This window comes from Ambystoma mexicanum, chromosome 11 (assembly GCF_040938575.1).
Source record: "Ambystoma mexicanum isolate Mex_15411 chromosome 11, UKY_AmexF1_1, whole genome shotgun sequence".
In the NCBI taxonomy this organism is placed as follows: domain Eukaryota; kingdom Metazoa; phylum Chordata; class Amphibia; order Caudata; family Ambystomatidae; genus Ambystoma; species Ambystoma mexicanum.
In genome coordinates, this window is record NC_090934.1 from 1,082,426,670 (window position 1) to 1,082,443,371 (window position 16,702).

Below are 16,702 nucleotides of genomic sequence, written 5' to 3' on the forward strand. Positions count from 1 at the left end.
TACTTATCATTCATTGCGGAGGAAACCGTTTAGGCCATGTCTCTGGAATTTCTTTGCAATTTGCAATGAAGGAAGGACTTGCGAAGGTCATGGACATGTTTCCAAATTGCCAAATAGATTTTTCCCGTATTGAACAAAGTGGCTGCGTTCTTCTGCATTTGGTCCACAAATGGAGAAAGCGAGGCGCAATGTGAATAAGGCTTTTTGTGCCTTTCTAAGAGATGTTGGCATGTCCTCATTCCACAATGAAACATTTTGTTTCACAACTCTTTCATTTTTCGCAGAGATGGAGTGAATCTCACATATGCTGGCAATCAGATTTTTCTTCGCAATGTACAACCTGCATTGCAACTTTTTTTGGAATCATAGTCACCTATTTGGCAGTCCGTATTTTACAACCTACAGTTTTTGAAGCACACAAAACACCACCGAAAGGCTCTTTTCAGAGCTACCACTTACTCCCTGAGAAAAGTCCATTGGTTTTGCTTTGCTTGCATCCTCCATTTTTGTGTGTCCTACGAATGTCCGCAGACTTTTGCAAAAATGCGGGGGGGCCTACAACGGTCACTTGATAGTTCTATTGTTAAACTGAGAAAGGCGGCTATGAAAAAAGCCTTTTTTGTAATTTTTGTTATTTTCCAGTTTACTGCTTTTAAGGACTCGACACACTAGGAGAGGAGGGCAAAGAAGGGTAAGGAAGGGACACCAACCACAGGGATAAGAAGGGCCAGGTGGAGAGAGAAAGATATAGGGTGGGCTTTACTTAGGTAGGGAGCAGTTCTTCTGATGCTCAGTGACCATAGACTCAAAAGCACTTCGAAGACTCTCCCCCCTGCAGAGTACTGTGTCAACGTACACACACAATATTGTGACCCTCGAAAGGTAAGGGTCAACAGCATCGCGAATGGCTTGTGAGGCAGCTGGAGGGATGCGCTCCCCCACAGGAGTGTCTCTTGTGGTGAGAAGATCTGACACAGAGGATGCTGTGGAGGAACTCAATCTACTACGTTCTTCGCATGGCACCACCTTGCGAATGTCTGCACTATGGAACGACGTTAGGTGTCGCTTCATGGTTGTCATACCAAAGCTGTACGCACCAGGTCTCCCGCGACTCAGCACCAACTGGCACTGGTTACACTTGACCAGGTTCGCACATGCTTTCGGTATGTTCCCAAAAACAGAAAACAACCGCCACACCCACGACTCATGGCGAATGTTTGTAGTATAGAGTTCCACCACCTCATTCTCTTCTTCCTCGATCTCTACATCCTCACCCATATATCCCTCTGTAAGACATTGGGGAGGTGGTGGCGGTGGAGGGTTTGGGGGTGGTGCTGAGGCTAATGAAGCAACAGTAGCCATGGATGCCATAAGGATTAGTTGCCTAATGGTTGCTACAGCAGTAAAGTCAGCACAACTTTAACTGCTATAGCCAGAAGCACAATGAAGATGAGCTCAGGGGTGTGGCCATTTATAGGGGTCCAGCTCATGACCATATTGATCACTCAAAAGCACTGAAAAAATTATAAACGACACGCTCACAGGTAGAACTATTGTATGGGACATGTCAAATGGTGATTTTATACTGAAAAATAATTTCCCACATACGTCTAAGTTATTTTGCAATGTTGCGGAAGCAGACAAAGTGCGCAAATTAGTCCACACGCTCAGCGTGGGTGTGGTCACATGATGACGTCCTGAACACATCCACGAGGCAAATGCGTGCCTGCTGGACAGCAAATGCAGACTAACAAACGTGCGCATGCGTGCCAGTGTTCTACGGACAGTGTTCGGGTCCTGCAACTAATTCAAAGTGCGACACAAGTGAGACGGACAGTTAGGGACAGGCACGATATTCGCAGTACTTATGGGTGTACTGCGCACGTGCGTACCTGATCTGATGATTGTACGGACAGGTCCAGTGTCCTTAGGACAGCTCCATTTTTTTTTACTACGAACATGCCGGCCACCGCGCCTGTTCTACTGACGGTTCCATCTTGGCTGCAGACGATACAGACAGGTATAGTGTCCTTAGGACACTCCCATTTTGCTCATTTACAGACAACCCGGACACCTGGTATGTTCTAGGAACATGTTTTCTCTCGTTTGTTAGCGGTACGGAGAGGTATAATGTCCTTAGCATGCCCCATTCTGTTCATTTATGCACAACTTGCACAGATGGTACATTCTAAGATCAGTTCCATCTTGGCTGGCATTGGTATGGGTAGGTGTATTGCCGTTAGAACATACATATTCTATTGCTTACGGCTAACTCGAACAGGTGTGCTATTCGCGAACATTTTAAGTCTTTAAAAAAAATGTTTTTCCTCAAACCCTTCGTCTACAACAAATATACAAAAACTTTCTAAAAACACACACACACTTCAATCAACAGAAATACAGGGGGATGCAGATACTGACACAAATATAGGGGAATTAGGGTTCAACACGGGCTGATTGTGAGGATGATGATTTGTGTAGGGAAGAAGGGATGGATGTTTCATCAAAACGTCTACTTTCTTCTTGAAGGTTTGGGGACGGTTCACTAGGAAATGGAGAAGGGGGCAGGTACAGGTGGGACAGTGATAACGTATTTTTCCTCTCACAAGTTCCTCCACAAATTGCCTTAAACTGTTAAAATTGTCATTTAGTGTGTCCATTTTCAGTTCTATCCTTTTCAGCCCGTCTTCCTCTGTGTCGTTTGTTGGCCTTTCTTCTTTTATTTCCTGGTCTGTTAAAAATAAATATATATATGGGATACATTACTCACCGTAATCGTATTTCTGATGCTTGTATCTGCTTAGATTCACATGCTGTGCATAGGCCGACATCTAGTGGAAGCTGCGGAGTATTACAGTTTGTTTTTCGAAACTCGAAAATGGGCGTCGACACAGGGCGTGCCAGTAATACTATCCCTAGTGTGACGTCCACTGTACCCAAGATCCCTCACGCGTCTAGGATCCTCAGATTGTATTTTGTCTGACATGAGGTAGCATGAGGAGTAGCGTGAGTACAGATAATCCAAGCAGATAGACAGAAAGGTAAGACTACAAGCAATCATGCGCTTTCTCTCAGAGGGGAGGAAGGGTGGGTCGCATGTGAATCTAAGCAGATACAAGCATCAGAAATACGATTACGGTGAGTAATGTATCCCTTCTGAGGCTTGTTGAATCTGCTTAGATCACATGCTGTGCATAGATTAGCGAGCAGTACCTGAAGAAGGAGGTGGGATGTGAGAAGGGTCATGAGCAAATAAGTGTCTTAGAACCGCTTGTCCCACTTGTGTATCTGCCTTGGAATGGGTGTCAATGCAGTAATGCTGAGTAAAAGTGTGAATAGAGCTCCAAGTAGCTGCTTTGCAAATGGTGTCAAGGGGTACATTTGCAATGAAAGCCAGAGTGGCCCCAATGCCTCTAGTAGAGTGGGCTCTTGGCGTGAAAGGCAGAGTTCTTTCAGAGAGTGAGTAACACAGCTGGATACAGTTAATAATCCACTTCGAGATGGCACCTTTAGAGACGCGATCCCCCTCTCTGCCTGTAGCTAAGGAGACAAACAGTTGATCTGTTTTTCTTAGCGGTCTGGTTTTATTTACGTAGTAGAGGACCGCCCTACGCACATCTAGGGTGTGTAGTTTCATCTCAGCTGAGCTTTGCGGGTCCTGGAAGAAAGCCGGAAGCTCGATGGACTGGTTTACATGGAATTTTGATATAAATTTAGGTGAGAACCTAGGGTGTGTGCGTAAAACCAGTTTGTCTTTATGGACAGTAAAGAAGGGATCCTGCACTGACAGAGCCTGAATTTCACTGACCCTTCTTATAGAAGTAATAGCTACTAAGAAGGCCGTTTTATAAGTCAGGTGTTTGAGACTGCTTTTATGCATGGGTTCGAAAGGGGGGCCCATGAGCTTGGCTAGCACCACATTAAGGTCCCACCCTGGTGGTGGGTTTGAAATAGGAGGGTGAAGTCTCTTTACTCCTTCCATGAAGGCTTTAACTACTGGTACTTTCCACCACGACACCTTGCTATGGGAAGTGGTCTAAGCCGACAGGGCTGCCAGGTGTACTTTCAGTGAGTTAAAAACCAATCCTGCATCTAGCAGGTGGAGCATGTATGTAACAATAGTGGAAGGAGTGCAATCAACCGGGTTGATTTGTCTACTCTGGCACCAGATAACGAACCTCTTCCACTTGTCAAAGTAACAGTGCCTTGTGTTTGGTTTCCTAGATTCCTTTAGGATGTCCATACACCTCTGTGGCAAATTGAGATGTCCAAACTCTATGACCTCAGGAGCCATGCTGCCAGGTTCATTGAGTTGGGTTGCTGGTGCACTGTTTGTGGGACAGTAGGTTGTACCAGGCTGGAAGTTTGATGGGCTCACACACCGCCATCCTGCGTAGGTGTGGGAACCACGGTTGTCTTACCCACATGGGAGCAACTAGGACGAGCGTCATCGATTCCCTGTTCATCTTGTTCACCACTTTCCTGATGAGAGGAGTTGGTGGAAAAGCGTACGCAAACATCCCTGACCAGTTCTTCCACAGGGCGTTTCCCTGGGAGTCTGGTTGGGGGAACCTGGATGCAAATCCTGGGCATTGTCTGTTTTCGCTTGAGGCGAATAAGTCTATAGTGGGGAAACCCCACTGAGAGAAGATATCTTCTACGACCTCTCTGTGTAGAACCCATTTGTGTTCCTCTGGAAGGGAGTCTCTGCTCAGAGCATCCGCTAGGGAATTGAGCTCCCCTGGAACATGTTGTGATGACAGGAAGATGTTCCGTCTGAGTGCCCATATCCAGATTTTCTGGGCAAGCTTGGATAGATTTGGCAAGGAGTCCCTCCTTGCTTGTTCAGGTAGAACAGGGCTGTTGTGCTGTCCGTCCGGATTTGCACCGACAGGTTTAGTAGGTGGGGCTCGAACTCCTGAAGCGCTCTGAATACTGCCAGAAGCTCTAGCAGGTTGATGTGGTTCTTGGCCACTGAGTGAGACCAGAGACCCTGAGCTGTGTGGTGGAGAAGGTGAGCTCCCCACCCCGTCAGACATGCATCTGTAGTGACTACTGCCTGTACTTCGGGATCGTAAAAGGGTTTCCCCTGTGCGAGATTCTCTCTTGTCCACCGTTGAAGGCTTTGTACCAGTGTAGCGAAACGACCACTAGATCGTCCCACTGACCACTTGCCTGAGACCACAGTTTCGCCAACCATTCCTGCATGGGACGCATGTGCAGGCGCGCGTGGGGGACCAGGTAAATACATGACGCCATCATGCCCAGTAAACGCATTGCTTTGCGTACCGTTATTTGTTGACCGGACTGATAATGCGGAATTTGCAGTAGTAAATTCCGAATTCTTTCTTCTGAAGGAAAGGTCAACCCCTCTTGGGTATCTAGGATTGCTCCTAGGAATTGTTTTGAGGTGCTTGGCACCAGGCTTGACTTTTTCACGTTGATTGAGAAGCCTAACTCGTGGAGGAGGTCGATAGTCCTTTGAATGTTTGTCCTGCAAATTTCTGGGGTTTCCCCCGTTATGAGCCAGTCGTCCAGATAAGGGTACACTGGGATTGTCTTCCTGCGTAGGTGTGCAGCCGCCACCGCCAGTACCTTGATGAATACCCTTGGTGCTGAAGCTATGCCGAAGGGCAGTACCTTGAATTGGTAGTGTCGACTGTCCACCTTGAAGCGCAAGTACTTTCTGTGTGCTGGGAACATGGAAATATGAAAATAAGCATCTTTCATATCCAAGGTTGCCATGTAATCCCCCTTTTTTAGGAGGGGGATTACCTCTTGTAGCGTGGTCATACGAAATTTTTGGGGCTTGACATACTTGTTGGCAGGCCGTAAGTCCAATACTGGGCGCATTGTCAAATCTTTCTTTGGCACAAGGAAGTAAGTTGAATAAATACCCTCGTTTACCTGGTGTCCCGGGACGAGTTCTATCGCGTCCTTTTCTAGCAGAATGGCGATCTCCTCGAGGAGAATCTTCTGATGTTCTAAGGAGTGTACTCTTTGTCGTGGAGGATGGTTCCGGGGACGCTGCAGTAGCTCTATACAATATCCTGTGGATACTGTTGACAGCACCCATCTGTCTGATGTGATCCCTTCCCAAGCCTGGGTGAAGTTGGAAATGCGTCCCCCTACTGGGGTTGCGTGAGAAGGGACCCTGAACTGAGCGTCACTGCTTTGGTGGAGGCGTGCCGCCTCCTTTGCTGGGGCTGCCTCTGCCTTTACCACGACCTCTCCTATTACCCCTGCCGTAACCCTGGGTAGACTGTTGGTTGTTGTTCCACTGTGTACCCTGCCCCTGGGAATAGTTAGATCCTCTCTGGGAATTTTGGCCGCGTGGGCGATGAAAATTACTATTCCCTCTCTGGTTAGGGGGTTTATTGGTTAACTGGCCAAGGGACTTGAGTGTTTCATATTCGTCCTTGGCATTTTTCAGTGCGTCTTCGACCGCCTTACCAAACAACAGATTGGTTTCCACCGGTTTGTCCAACAATGACGCCTGGGTTTCTGCCTTAAAACCAGACTGCCGTAACCACGCATGTCTTGAGTGCCGCGACTTCTTCCCACTGATGGCAGTTGTAGCTGGCCAACAGGGTGGTGGAGTTAGCAATCCTTGCTTGATAGGCAGACGTTGAGGCTACTTTCCTGCCGAAACCGTATAGTTTTTTGCTCTCCTTGTCGGGAGGAGCTTCGGACGATGACAAGGGTGTTCCAGCCCTCTTACGAGTGTTGGTGGCAACTAGGGAGTCTGGCTTCAGATGTCCTCTTATATAGAGAGGGTCAGACTGGGCCGCCCTGAAAAGTTTTTCAACCCTGGGATTGACTGCTCTGGTGAGGTTCGGGTTCACCAGGGACGGGTCTATTCTCCGCTGAATGGATTTAAGGATAGGGATGGTCTGGGCAACAGGCCTCCTTTCTCCCACTAACTCTTCTGCGAAGTCCCTTTCCTCCTGGACACCGTGGGTGTCAATGTGGAAATGTTCTGTTGCGCGAGCGAGAACCTCATTTAGGAGGGGTTGGTTATCGATCGGGGAGTCGGTAACCGGAGCTTCGTTCTCTACCGGGGAATCTACTCTGTATGTTTCAGGGTCGTCCTCTTCTTCTTCCTGGTCCTCATCATCCCCATAGTAGCCCGTCCCGGTTTGCTCTTCTATCATACCAAATTCTTGGTCCTCACCAAAGGAAGCCTCTCCTTGATACCGTGAGTATGGTCTTGCATAAGGCTGTACCTCGAAGGGTTCTGACCTCATCGGAGTTTCAAACCGGGGCTTTTTACTCGGGGGGATAGGATCAGTAGAGCCTGAGGGTGTGGCCCCTTGTGGATCATACGAGAGGAAATGTTCTGGATTTTTATCATAAAAATCAGCCAAAGAAGACATTCTTGACATGACCCTATCTATGTCTTCACTGGACCATTTTTTGGAACTGGGAATGACTCTCTCAGCAAGTCTATGGGATTTATCTTGAGTAGCTTTGCTGGTTGTAGACCTATCAGCAGACCTGGCTTTGTCTGTCTGTTTAGGGCGAGTGGAGTGTTTCACAGGTGTGGAAGAATGTTTTTCCCCCTCCCCGTGCGTGGAAAAATGTTTTCCTTGTCCTTTAGTGGCTCCGGAGTTTTTCGACGCCTGGCGTCGAGGATCGGGGGTGGTGTCCCTGTCCTTCGAGCGTGGGGCCTCGCTGGCTTTAACTGTGGGCTCCGACTCCTGGAGCGCGGCCTGGGGGTGGAAGTCGTCTTCCTCTTTCGACGATCGAACTTCTGTTAGTCTAGGGAGCGAGGCACTCTTAGCAAGAGTGGATGATTGCCTGGAGTCATGCGTCGATCTTGATCGAGAGCGCCCAGAGGACACCGAATCGGACCGTTCTGTTTGTGCCTCTTTCCGAGAACTCGACGTCGTCGAGTCTCGGTTGGACTTAGTGTGTTTAGTGTGTGTAGTATGTGAAGCGCTCGTGTCGCCGGGGGTCTTCCCCATAGCCGCCCTGCCGGACGACCTTCCGAGGTCGGGGACCTGCGCTCGGCTGTCTTTCGACGCCGTAATGCCCTCGCCGTCCGAAAGTACGGTGTCGCTACCATCGCTGAAGGCGCCCTCCGCTGCCATGGCTGTCTGCCTGGCGTGGTGGGCCCAACGCTTCGTCGAACGGTCCTTAAGTGTCTTAGGTTTAAACCTACTACACGCTCTGCAGTTCGCTTCGGGGTGGTCCCTCGGCAAGCAGAGATTGCACGTGGCGTGCCTGTCGACCCAAGGGTATTTGTGATTGCACTTGGGGCAGAATTGAAAAGGGGTACCCTCCATACACACCTTGAGGCAGCGGGCAGTTAAGTGTAGGAAATGTATAGGTGTACCTATATACCAAGAGTGTAGAGTATGTACCACCCCCCACTCTCCCTACTTGCAGGGCCAAGGCCAGAGGCCTTCCAAGGCCCGGGCCGAGGCCAGCGGCCTTCCGAGGCCCAAATCCGTTGTGCAGCAGCCGACGGTCGATTTCTTCTCCAGCCGGCGTCGAGTGCCGAAGTTCGACGTTGGGGTAGGGAAGGATGTCAATAGATTAATCTTTTAAATTTTTAGCAAAAGTATGGCTAAGGCCAGGGGACTCCGCAAAATGCTTCTGACCAGTATGGCGGAAAAAAACAATCTGAGGATCCTAGACGCGTGAGGGATCTTGGGTACAGTGGACGTCACACTAGGGATAGTATTACTGGCACGACCTGTGTCGACGCCCATTTTTGAGTTTCGAAAAACAAACTGTAATACTCCGCAGCTTCCACTAGATGTCGGCCTATGCACAGCATGTGATCTAAGCAGATTCAACAAGCCTCAGAAATATATATATGTTAAATGCCCATAAAATACTGATCATTATTTTGCTTATTCAGAGCACTGTGTACCATTACTATCGCTATCTTCGGACATTTCCCCATGCGGAAAATTCTCCTCCAGCCACTCCAAAGTACTGCACATTTCTGTGTCAAAAGAACAGAAAGAATTTATTTGTTCTGCCCCTCATACCAAAAAAGTACACACACATATAAGAAAAATGAAGTTCACTTAATATTTTGTTGTAATTTGTCTTTATTGTAGTGCGTGTGTCTACTGTCGGTCCTGGCTGCAGTTTCTGTGAGGTAATTACGTTGGAGTCATACTTTCTTTTTTTCATGGTATAATCCATTTCATTCTACATGGTCATTAAATGCATGGTTTTTGTTTCAGACGTTTAGGTTTCCCTATTTATTAACTAGTACTTATAATGTCTTTATGTATCCTTTTTCAAAGTTGAGCATTTTTTGTGTAACACAATAGTACAATTTCAGATACAATCTGACTGTTTGGGTAGTGTTGACCTCGTCCGCGCCCGTCCACAGACAGGCGCTCAGTCCGGACCTTTCCAATATCAATAGTGAGGGGGTTCTGTATGGGCTATGTCACATGTATATAAATTAAGCAAATTATACTACATATCTCCCAAGATCACATGATGATAGTGTATATTCAGCAAAAAAACTTTATTAACGTGATGTTATGGTTAGGTTCCCCTTCAGAAAACCTGATCAACAGAGTATCCTCACAATTTGTTAATTTGTGTTTAATTGATTCTAAAATATCTTTTTGATAAAATCTGCAATATTACTTGTCTATTGGAACATTCCATCTAGGCCCGGGCAGCTCGACTGATCATTGAGACATAACAAATGACTAATGGTTATCTCCGGGTCAGCGGGGGCAATCAAAAAATAAGTCCTGTTTTTTTTTTTATTCAATAGACCTTTTTCGTGAGTGTTCCCTGGCTGCCTGGCACCCAGTGAGTCTATCTACACTTGCTGTTGAAAGCGGAGGCGGAATCATAAAAACTCAATCATAGACACTGGAGTTCCTTGGGAAACTGGGGGGTCCCAGACTAGATTTAACCTCCCAACTGAGTTGGTCCTCCCAACTGCCATATTGCCCCTCCAGGATAGGAATGGCTTTGAATTCCGTACTGCTAGGCCTACCACCCCAGGCTGAGAGGCATCCCCATCCTCTCTTGACAAGAACAGATTGCTGACCTTGTCAAAGACAAACAGAGGGACAGCCAGAGCGAGCATGGTGGAAGAGGAAAGGGAAGGAAATTCCAGAGAGAGTAAGAGAGAAAAGGCTGAGGCCATTGGGCCATCACACCAGTCAGAATTATAGATAGGTGTTACCGATCTCTAGTTGCCGATCCAGCGAATAGGGAAGCCTGGGCTAGGCAGGTGGGAAGCCCATGGTCGGTGAGAGAGGGACATCCCTTAGTGTGCCATATTTCATTCACATTTCATCAAGCTTCTGCATCATTTGACTTTTTAACAAATAATACCCCTTGAACCATCCTGTGGAGGTTGTGTTTACTTAAGGCCATGTGTGACAGGTGTCAGCATTTAGTCACATGATGACAAAACCTACTATATGGATTGAGTACCTGGCACAAGATGGCAAATCCCAGCATGTGGCGTAAGTACCTGAGCAATTTATTCAAAAACGTGGTATGTGCTGTATGTCGCTGAAGCCATGATTGTAAAAACTGACATATGGTGTGAGTATCTGGCAAAGAATGGCACCACATGACACATGATGTGAGTAGTAAAAGCAATACCTGGCGACACAGAAAATATGCTCACTAATCAAAATCTCAAACTCTGGACTTTATCAATGCTTGCTCACTCTGTCACATCCCAAATGGTACGCACACACATGTAACCTTGCTCCACCTTCCTTTAGAATGGCCTGTGGTGGATTACACACAGCAATTCCCGGGGTTGGCTAGACAACCCCCAACCCTCAGATGGCTGGAGAAAATACACTAAAGTGCCCAGAAGGAGGCATAGCAGAAGCAGACGAGTCCAGGGACTAGCCCGAGCACAATGAATGGAAGTATAACCCTCCCCCTATGCTGATGAACAAACTGAGGCAGAAGGAAAGGCCCATCCAATCAACTGCGCCGAAAACAGGACTCCCGACTTGGCTTAATGCGAATGCTGCTGCTCTCCCATGTCTCCTCTCTTCTCATTCCCCCCCATGCTTCTACCCCTCCTCCCGCCCACAGTTGATATGTTGTTTTGTTCCATTATTATTTCTGTCTTTGGTTTCATTTTTACGCTGAAGCTGAAGACTGAAGCTTTAAGATGCCTTAGCTTTAATACTGCCTAGAAAGCTGTATACACAAAACCAATAAAAAGAAAGTTTGAAGAAAAAAAAAAGAATGGCTTGTGGTGTAAATCTCTTCAGATAACATATCAGCTACACTTGACTGCAAACATAACAGCAAACATTTCCTTCATTATATTTCTATAGATTATTTCAAAGGAGTTTAATAGTTCTTTATCTGGACATTTGATAAATGCTCCTGAGAGATAGCAACCAGCTCAATTATTACTGCACATGCAGATTTTTTCATAACTACACGAACTGATCGATTTCAAAAGACAGCATCTCTTTCAGTTTAACCACTACGACCAACTGACCACGTGGCACTACATTTGTATTTTCATTGTAGACTCACTAGACATTTTTGTAATCAGCTAAATTGGGTTTTACAACTATCTCAGAAAACCAACCATATACAGAGAACTCAAAGCACATGCAGTAATAATCTTGCAACAGGCTCACTCAAACAGGCACTGGGTTGTAAACAACTTCGCACAAGGAAAGGCAGACAACGAAATGCTGGTGTATTTTTTTGTTGTTGTTACCTTTATCCCAGTACACAAATAGCTGTTTATGATTGTGTTATAAAACAGGCAGAATTACAAAACACTATGTACACTATCACTATCCTTAAGCAGCTGTGTAAATACAAAAGTAAAAGTTCAAAATACTAAAAAGAGTGTTTTCAAAAATATATCAAAGTTCTTTAAAAATGTAAAATATATAGTCCTTACAAATACGCACAAAGGAACTTATGAGTTTCCTGGCATCCCGCTGGCAATTACGATAGAATACCGGCAAACAGACCTACCGTTACTGGCGCCTGATATCCCAGGATTACCGGGATATTACAGGTCCGGCAATGGTGGGTATATCCCCATTCCATGGAGTCTATGGAGGCATGGCCAGTATTAACGGCACCAGTAATACTGGCTGTTTTTTGCCAGTGGGGCCTCATTTACCTCCAGCTGTTGACTGGAGGTAAATCAGTCATCCCCCACTGGCAAACTGGAAAGGTGCTGGTATATGTTATTACAGGCACTCATTTTACAGACCGGCAAAAGTGTAATGACCCCCAAAGAGTCTTTTAAAGTGCACTGTAACTATAATACAAAAACCTGACTTGGGGAAGACAGCCTAGACTGTTTCAAGATCCTTCTTCCCTGCAAGTCCTTTGCTGTGCTTCAAGGTGTTTATCTGGGAGGCAGAACAGCAGCGTGTGGGGGCCGTGCCAAAGTTCTCGTTGGCTGTGCTGCATATGCTATGTATATGCAGCCGTATATCTTTATATGGCCGGGCTGCATATGTCAGGTGCAGCCCGGGAGAGATTTGCAGCAATGGGGGACCTCCAGGCACGTCCTCAACACGGGCCATACCTGCCAGAAGCAGCATGGGGAGAAGCAGTAGTTTTTAGTCTGAGCCTTTTCAGTATTCACGCGGTGCACCTCAGCCTCTTATGGAGAGCGCTGCGCTTGGCATATGCAGCCAAAGAGGTAGGGCCGTGGTGAATGATGAGCGCTCCCCTGCGTTAAGCTCCGTAGAGTGAAACGGGGCCTCCGGTGGGAGAACTTGTAGACTTGTTAAGCGGCCGCACTTAAGCACAGATCAATCATGCTAGTTAAACTGTTTTTTAAGCATCCGGGCACGTCGGGGCAAAAGCAAAGGTGCTCCATTTAAACTATTGGAGCATTTACAAAACTTGAGCTGAATTTGGACATAACCACATTGGTGGTAATTGGAAAGGAACGCAGCTACAGTTACCTCATTGCAACAAATTGAAAGCAGTGCACGGGCCTGGACATGGGAACAGGAATAACGTTGGGGCTGTGTAGGTAGTAAGAGGAGAAAGGCATTTCCGCTCAAAGGCACAGTATGCAAGTGAAGCCCTGAGAGCCATTCTGAAAGGCTGCTGCATTTGGCAGTGCATGTGACTGGGTTTTGCTAAGTTAAGCCAATTTCAAAGGTATTGGGATAGCTGGATTTGCATTGCTAGCGCAGGGCAGATAGAGGATGTGAACAGCAAGAAGGATCGAACTTCCTTAAAGAGACAAGCTCAAGAAATTACCTGAAAGCTGCTGTAGCATGTGCCCATGTTTGTGCAGAAGGAAGCCAACAGCAGAAAAAAAGCCTACACCAAGGGAGATGGCCACACACGGACAGGGGGCACCAGGGTTTTCCTGCCCTGATAAAGATCTTGAAGCCTTCTTTTCCATGGCACGGTGGGCAGCGGCCAAGTATTGCCAAGTTGGATAAACTTGATGAAAACACACCTTGGTGATGATGCAGCTGGGCAAAGCCAGAGGGCTGATTCACCTCTGATGTTTCCTAACTTGTTGGCCGATGAGGCCATGCGTGAGATCCAGGCCATAGATGAGGAGGAAGAAGAGGGAGAAGACAGGCAGAGCGAGGAGGATGAACCAGCAACCAAGAGAAAGAGGACCATGACAGCGAAGGCAAAAGCCAGCAAACAGCAGGCAGAGGCTGCTAAGAGATGCAAACCGGCTGGGGCTAAAGGAAGGGGGAGAGTGCAGGAGCCTATGGCCTTGACGGCGCCCTTACCAGCTGAGGCTCCAAGGAACAGTGGCAGTGCACCCAGCGCTCCTGTGGCCAACTCGGCAGGGGTAGCAGCAGAGGGACCCACATCCTTGGAGCAGGTGAAAGGTATGTTCATGAAATGCATGGGGGAATGGTGGCAATGGTCAAATGTTAAACGGTAATGTAAATGCATTTAATCAGATAGGACTGAATGCTGAGGCTATTCACCATCAGGGGGAGAACCTGGGGTTGGGGGTCTTGGGTGCGGGGCTAAGCCCCAGGGGCACGGTGCAGGCGTCAGCAGTGTCCAGTGTAATCCCAGCATCCGGGGGTGAGGGGGTTACTCAGTTACAGCAGTTCTTAGCAACAGCATCAGGCCTACAAGGGCATGGGTCAGCTTTGGGGGCCCCAAGGGGTGGCTTTCGCATGGGAAATCCACGGTTGTGGGGACAGTCTTTGGGGACAGCCGTTGCCAACGCCGGCAGCAAGGCAAATGCAGGGTGTAATGGTGGGAGGTGCGACACAGTATGGAAGATCAATGCCAGGTTTCGCCCCCCTCTCGGGCAGCTGGGAACTCACTGGTGTGGCACATTCCATTGGTTTATAAGGAGAGGATATGGCAGAATTCATTTTTTGAGATCTTTTCCTTATTGGACATGGAGCTGGTGTGGATTGGATTGCGGGAATTAACAGAAAAAGAGAGGGAGAAGAAGAATAGGGAGAGGCCCAGGGTGGAGGAGACCATTGAAAATTAGTTGGCAGCGTTTAGGATTTTGGCATCCATCATGATTGAAAAATACCCGCAGGATGCTTGTGCGCTGATTGCTTATGAGCATTATATACATACACTGTATTTGACTTATGGCGGTGACGCCTGGCTGAAATATGACAAAATTTTTAGGCTCAAAATGCAGGTCAGGCCCGCGATGTCCTGGGACGATTTAGATGTGAGAGGGTACATAGAGAAAATGGTACCTTCAAGGGAGTCGGGGACAAAGCACAGGGTGAGAAGCATCATTTTGGGAAATTCAGAGGGTCTTATTCATACCGGGTCAGGGGGTCTTTTTGACGCGCTCCTCCTGGAACAGCTGTCCGAGTTACCAGGGGGAGCAGGCACCTTGCTGGAAAATCGCAGAAGGGTACTGCCCCTTTGGTAAAACATGTCGATTTAAGCACACAGGCACAAGAAGGTCAGGGGACCACAGCTCTTCCTCCAGCGAAGGTAAACAGGAGTGGTGCCAAACCCAAAGAAAAGGTTAAACGTAATTAAAACCCATTTTGCCCACCCCGGTCCTCCTGCATAAATTGATGTCTTTTCTCAATGTATATCACAACCGTATGGATGCAAAGTTACTTTGGGAAGGTTTCAGGTGGGGGTTCATGAACTAGGGGTTCCACTAGCAAGGGGTAAGACAGTGGGACCGGTCACAAAGCTGACATTCCTGGGGATCGAGATCCACTCAGTTGCAGGGGCGTGCAGGCTGCTCAGGGACAAAGTGTTGAAATTGAAGCAAACAATCAAGGTTTTGAGGGGCAGGAGCAAGGCTACCCTGAGGGCGTGCCAATCATTGGCAGGTAACCTCAACTTTGCGGGAAAGGTCATCCCGGCTGGGAACGTGTTTGCTAGGAGCATTGAGCTCAAAACGGTGGGCTTGCAGCACGCATCACAGCATGTTCGACTGAGGGCTGATGTAAAGGAGGACAACAGAATGTGGGATGGGGTTTTGGATGAGTTTAATGGTGTCTTTCTATGGAGGGAGAAGTGGGCCAACAGCGATAACCTCAAAATGTTCACTGACTCATCAGGCTCCAACGGTTTCAGGGCCATTTTGAGGAGCAATTGGTGTGGCCAAGCCTGGCCAGCAGTATGGCATCAGGAGGGAATTACCAGGGACATTATGTTGCTGGAATGGTTCCCTATTGTAGTGGCTTTCAAGTTGTGGGGGAAAGAATTGAATAACAAAAAGGTGTTGCTCTGGTGAGATCATTTGGCAGTGGTTCAGATAAGCAATCAGGGGACGTCCAGCAATTCGAGGGTATTGAAACTGCCAAGAGAGCTCACAAAATGCTTGCTTACATTGAACACCGAAGTTAGAGCATGGCCTATTCCAGGGGTGAAAACGTGGCCGATGACTCTCTCTCTTGTTTGCAGTGTGAGAAGTTTCGGGGGAACTGTCCACAAGCAAGCAAGATGATGACCCCATTCAAGGCGCAGTGGTGGGGCATGACTGGGGGATCTGAGTTCTTTAATACATACTGCTCTGGCACCTGGCAGAACAAGGAGATACAAGGCGTGCTGGGAACGGTTCTTGACCTTCCAAGACAAAGTGTTAACGGATGGGCAGAGGGGACTGTCAGTGCGTGCCTTTGTTGGATGGGGGTGGCGGTCTGGGAAAACTAGATCATGGATGGCTTATCACTTGGCGGCAAATGTGCATTATTTCAAACTAGGGGGAAAAGCCGACCCCACCAAGGAGCATTACATTGTGATGGTGATGAGGGGTTCAGAGGAAGCCAGATGGAAGGCGGCCCATTGATATAGTGAAACTGCACAGTTTAGTTGAAACCCTGCGGGTGGTTTGCCATAGCGAGTTAGAGAGGGTTTTGTTCACGGCAGCCTTCACAGTCTTTCTTTGGAGTAAGTGAGCTGGATGCCCGAAAATAGGAATGGTAGGGGCTCTGGGTTTCTAAGGTTGGAAGATGTACAGTTGATGGAAGGAGGGGCATGCATTTATCTAAGAAGGTCCAAGACCGATCAGAAGAGGAAAGGAAGGACGGTTACACTCCATAACATCTAAGGGAGCATAGTGTGCCCGGTAGCGGCCTTGACAACATACCTCCAGCAGAGGCAGCCGGCGGGAGTGGGGTCTCCTCTCTTCCTGCACAGGGACGGGTCGGCCTTGAGCCACTTCCAATTCAGAAGGGTCAAGGACATGGTATTAGAGAAGATGGGGGTAACGGAAGGTGTGTTTGGGACTCACTCCTTCAGGATAGGGGCAGCCACATCAGCGGCT